The sequence below is a fragment of the Gekko japonicus genome, unplaced genomic scaffold, assembly GCF_001447785.1.
Source record: "Gekko japonicus isolate JY-2015 unplaced genomic scaffold, Gekko_japonicus_V1.1 scaffold959, whole genome shotgun sequence".
Taxonomy (NCBI): domain Eukaryota; kingdom Metazoa; phylum Chordata; class Lepidosauria; order Squamata; family Gekkonidae; genus Gekko; species Gekko japonicus.
Window position 1 is genome coordinate 295,694 of NW_015164699.1, and position 5,628 is coordinate 301,321.

The following is a 5,628-nucleotide window of genomic DNA, read 5'->3' on the forward strand; positions in this document are numbered from 1 at the left end:
ACGAGGTTCTAAACTTACAGACAAGAGGTTTAACAGCAAATTAACATGTGACACAAGGTATAGATTAGCCACAAGGTATAGATAGGGGCTCTGGGGCAAGTGATGCTCTGTCTTCTTGGTGCTTGGGGGGGGGGGTCAACAGGGGGAGGGCTTCTAATGTCCCGGCCCCACTGCTGGACCTCCTGATGGCACTGGTATTTCTGGCCCCTGTGTTGGACTGGATGGGCCACTGGCCTGCTCCAACATTGGCTTCTCTTATGTTCTTATGACACGGTGATGCTTCAGTTATGCAAAGTGAAAAACTAAATAAGAAGTTAAGGTTATCAGGTCAATGGTTGTAAAGCAACCTCATCCGCCATTCCAGTGTCTTTGAAAAAGCGGGCCTTGCACAGGAAAGTTCATACCTCAAATAAACCTCTGTTGGTCTTCAAGGTGCCCCGCTGGACTCTATGTTTGCTCATCATATAGGTCTGCAAACTCCGGGTTGGGAAATACCTGGAGACTTCATGCTGTAGAGTCCACCAACCCTCCAAAGCAGCCATTTTCTCCAGGGGGGGGACAACTGCTCTTGGAGGTTGGCAACCCATTGGCTTCAACAGACAACCATCGTGGCATCATCTACACGCCCTGGTTCATGAGTCACCAGTCCAGCCATAAATAGTGATGGCATTTAAAAAAAAAAAAGCCCTGCACCCTAAACGTAGCTTTGGACCACGATCCCCTCTCAAGGCCGGGGGGGGGGGGAGCCCTGCCCCTCCAAGAGGGCTGGTGCTGTTTCCTGGCCCAAAGCCTCTTCCTAGCGTGAAGGGCTCCAAAAGCAGGTGTCCAAAGAGAAATTAAGCCTGAGAAGCTTGAGGGGACCTGTTCCTCCAAACAAGCTTTGGGCCACCCCCAACCGTGCACCGCTGGACTCTGGGAACGCGGACCTGTGAGGGGACAGACACCGGGGGAGCCTGGGCTAGAGGGTGACCCCCCCTGTGCACGGAGCTTTGAAGTGGGGGCATCTCCGGGATACTTGAGGTCGCACTGCACGCAAATAGTCAAAAAGCCGTTAGGACGTGGCTTCCCCACGCCACACCTAAATAAGTTTTAGAAGATACTCCACTTCCCCCTCCCGGCTGGGACCCAAACCGTCTTACCATGCCAGTCTCCCTATCTTCCTTCTACCCTCACAACAACCCTGTGAGGTAGGACAGGCCGGGTGTGTGTGACTGACCTAAGTCTGACTGACCTAAGGTCACTCAGCAAGCTTCCACGTTAAAGCAAGAATTCGAACCTGGGTCTCCAAGATCCCCATCTCTTTAAGAACATAAGAGAAGCCAATGTTGGATCAGGCCAGTGGCCCATCCAGTCCAGCACTCTGTCACACAGTGGCGAGAAATACCAGGGGTCAGCAGAGGGGCCAGGACACTAGCAGCCATCCCACTGTTGACCCCCCCAGCACCAAGAAGACAGAGCATCCCTTGCCCCAGACAGAGAGTTCCTATCTATACCTTGTGGCTAATAGCCACTGATGGATCTCTGCTCCAGATGTTTATCCAGTTCCCTCCTGAAGCCGTCCATGCTTGTAGCTGCCGCCACCTCCTGTGGCAGTGAATTCCATGTGTTAATCACTCTTTGGGTGAAGAAGGACTTCCTTTTATCTGTTCTCAGCAATTTCATGGAGTGCCCACAAGGAGTTGTCTTGTGAGAAAGGGAGAAAAGTACCTCTTTCTCTACCTGCTCTTTCCCATGCATAATCTTATAATATAAACCTCAATCATCCCCCCCCCCCCGAGCTGTCGTTTCTCCAAGCTAAAGAGCCCCAAGCGCTTTAACCTTTGCTCATAGGGAAAGTGTTCCAAACCTTTTATCATTCTAGCTACCCTTTTCTGCACTTTTTCCAACGCCATAATATCCTTTTTGAGGTGTGGTGACCAAAACTGCACACAATACTCCAAATGAGGTCGCACCATTGATGGTTCTCTGACCAATCACTGTGGTACCAGCTCCCGTGACGATCTCGTGGGATGCTTCTCATTCTCCTCCCTTCCCGATCCAGGGAGGATGGATGGAAAGAAGAACAAAATAAATAGAAGCAAGATACTTAACATCTGCCTCTCAGTTCTCAAAGAACATGGGAAGTTACTTTTGCGGCTAGCCCTCTGGTGTTTGCTGGCAGCAGAACTTAATATATTGAGGACACCCTCCTATACAAGCCCTCAAGAGTCAATCAGGTTGCATTAAGATTTCCCTGAGTAGACGTGTTGTTGCCATGCAAGCCTATCAATGTGTTTTTATGAACTGTATGGACTGTGCAAAGGGACTGTACAACATGGAGACCTGGGAATACCTGTTGAGACTGCACACCTGAAAGAGGGACACCTTCCTTTAGCGTTGCTGCTACAGTGACGGTCCAGAGTCACCAGCCATCTCGCCTGCTGTGAGATGAAGCAGTTCCATAAGCCTGCAGAAAGCCTCAGGTGCCATGCCATGGAAAACATGAGGACAGAGAACTCCAGACACCATTAGGAGTTTCTTCCAGCACATGTAGGCAACCCCCCCCTCCAAACCTGCAAAGCTGCACGCAGCTCTGAGACTCCAATAATAGTTGCTTAGCAACTAATTGCTCAACCATCAGCAAGCCAGCTAGGGCCATCAAGAGACAATAGCCCTAGCCTGATGATTCAATCACTCTTCATCCAGGTGCCAGTCCCCAGACCAAGTTACTAGCTCTCAATATTGACCACTTCTTAGTCCCCCTCCCCTCTTCCAGCCAGCCAATAGTATGTTTTATGGGACCAACGAACAGGAGGTGTCACAGGGGGATGTGGCCAGTTCAACCTGCCCCCCACACCACAGTTATAAAAGATGCTGACCGACCACATGGTCGCTCCTCTTACCCTCTCCACGACCCCTATCGAAGCTTTGACCCTCTTATGTCCAGCTTGCTATCCATATACCCTACCTCCATCTTTAAACTCTAGTCTGCAGCTAGAGTCCACATGGTTCAGCCGCTTCAGAGCACGTGTTCCCCATCTTCTATTTCTAAATCCTTCTATTCTTCCATTGGAACGTCTCAATCAATGAGGACAGGTAAATATCATCCAACCAATGAATATCCTGCTCATGCAAACGTGATAATTATCTATCTTTATTTCTTAGTATAAGTATAAATGATATATATATATCCTCCAGTAAAAAGACATTATATTATACTGAATACAGTCTCTGTGTCTGTTCTGGTACTTACAGTAAAGGTGGGACTTCTGTATAAATTGGTGTGAACCCTAATTTGCCTATTGCCAATTAATAATCATAACTTCCCCTAGATCAATTAAGTATTCAAGGCAATTTGGCTAACAGCGTGTTGGATTCATCTTTGGCTCACAGGCCAGGCTTCCACTGACGTCTTTTCGCCCAGGAGTGCAGGCTTCCAAGCCTTCTATCGAGTGCATTTTAACACAGCCCTTCCTCCAAAGGACCTACGAGCAGCTTACCAGATTGGTTTCCCTTCCTCCATTTTATCTCTCCGTAAAAACCCTGGGGGTTAGTTCCAAGAGGGAGAGTGATTCATCCTGGGCCACCCACCAAGCTTTGGGGCAGAGAATTATCTTGCGCTTTCTCCTAAAAGCAGCTTCCTGCCCGCCTTTCAAAGGGAGTGCACTTGATCGGCCTGCAGGATCTTTCGTCCTGTGGGTGATGCAGGGCCTTCGGACTCCAGAGCATGTGGAAGCTCTGGGTGGATAAATGAGCCAGCAACCAGAAAAGGGCAACTATGCTGGTTGAAGAAAGTTAGAGTCTAATGGCACCTTTAAGACCAACAAAGTTTTATTCAAGGTGTGAGCTTTCATGCCCATGCACACAAGGTGTGCATGCGCATGAAAGCTCACACCTTGAATAAAACTTTGTTGGTCTTAAAGGTGCCACTGGACCCTGTGTTCTATTGCTTCAGATTGCTTCTATTGCGGCCCACCTAAATCTGTGTTAGCTGAAATCCATTTTTATCGGCAGTCCAAATGGTCTTTCTGGTAGTTCTGAACGACGCCATGTCACCTATGCCCACTAGATGGTGCCCAATAGTGTTCACGGGGGCTTCTGCCCCAGGGCTAAAGTATCCCCCAACGGATAAAAGTTCCCAGATCTCTGTTCTCTTTCCCCACCATCTTGTTGACCTCTACTTCCTCTGCACTCAACAGATTCCAGAATGACCGTCCCCAGCTCTTGCTCTCAAAAAAAATTCTCTGCAACAGGTTAAGTCCTCTAGGAAAAATAGTGGTGGAGGGGGCCCCCCCCCCCCCCCGGTGAGAGGTCTTTTGCTTTTCTGTCTCCATCAGCTTGAACTAAAATCTCACTACCTTTAACGAAGGGAAAGCCTACGTATGTAAGGAATTTTGTCTTTCGTTGTATTTTACAATCTTTTAACGTGAGCCGCCCTGAGCCTGCTCTGGCAGGAAGGGCGGGATACAAATCGAATTAAATAAATATTTTGCAGTCTTTTGTCTGCTTGTAAGGGTAGTTTTACTTTCACCCCCAAGGGGCTTGGATTTCAGGGACGCCAGCCTCCAGGCGGGACCTAGGGATTCCCTGAAATTACAGCTCACCTCTGGACTAGAGATCAGCTCCCCTGGAGAAAACAAATGCTTTGGAGGGAGGGCTCCATGGCATTGTACCCCACTGAGGTCTCTGCCGCGATTACCAATTTCTAGGTGGCGGCTGGAGATCTTCCACTATTACACTATTCCAGGTGACGGAGATCAGTTCACCTGGAGAAAACGGATGCTTTGGAAGGTGGACTCTATGGCATCATAACCCACTGCAGTTCCTCCCACAGCCCCATTCCCCAAATTTCCAAGTCTTTCCCAACCCTGAGCTGGCAACCCAAGCCCCCCGCCACCCCCAGGCGTTTCCCAGTCTGGCACCCCGGCCCCACACAGCCCCCACCCGCTGGGTCGACCTGGCAGCCCCTCATGCAGATTCCCTATAAAGTGATTTTTATAAAACATCTCCCGACCTCGGGAGTACATCTCTACCAAACACTCAAATCCCAGGTTTGACTTTGTATAACTCCCACCCTCCCCTCGGTGGAGGGACTGCATTACTTGAGAATTGTAAGGTGCATCTAGCCTCATAATTCCCACGGCTCAGGAGTCAAAACAGGCGTTACTGGCCCTCATTGAGAAGTGGGTTTTCTCTCTACACAGAACTGGATGGAAGCACCTCTTGAAATCTTCTCAACCAGCCAGTCTCCGATAATATATAGGCCATTGATTAACACGAATGCAGTTTTGTCAAACCCAGTTTATCCAAAATTGCTGTTAAACTTTGCATCCCCATCCTAGATGTCCAAACCTCTCTTCCTGGACAACATGTCTTTCTTCTAAATCATTTGCGGATCACAGGACAGAACAGCTCCCTGAGTTTTCTAGTTGAAAACAGTAGGATTGGGGGGGGGGGGGATTAATGGCATTCTCAGAAATTCTTTCCCCCAGTGAAGTGGACTTTTACAAAGTGATGAATAACTTTACTGCAAGACTCTCTTAATGGCATTGCATTTACAAATGTTTCAATGACCCCAGAGAAGCAGCTCCCTCCCTTGTCCAAAGGGCTCTGGGAAGGTGGGCTCAAAGCTCTGGCCTGCTGTGAACA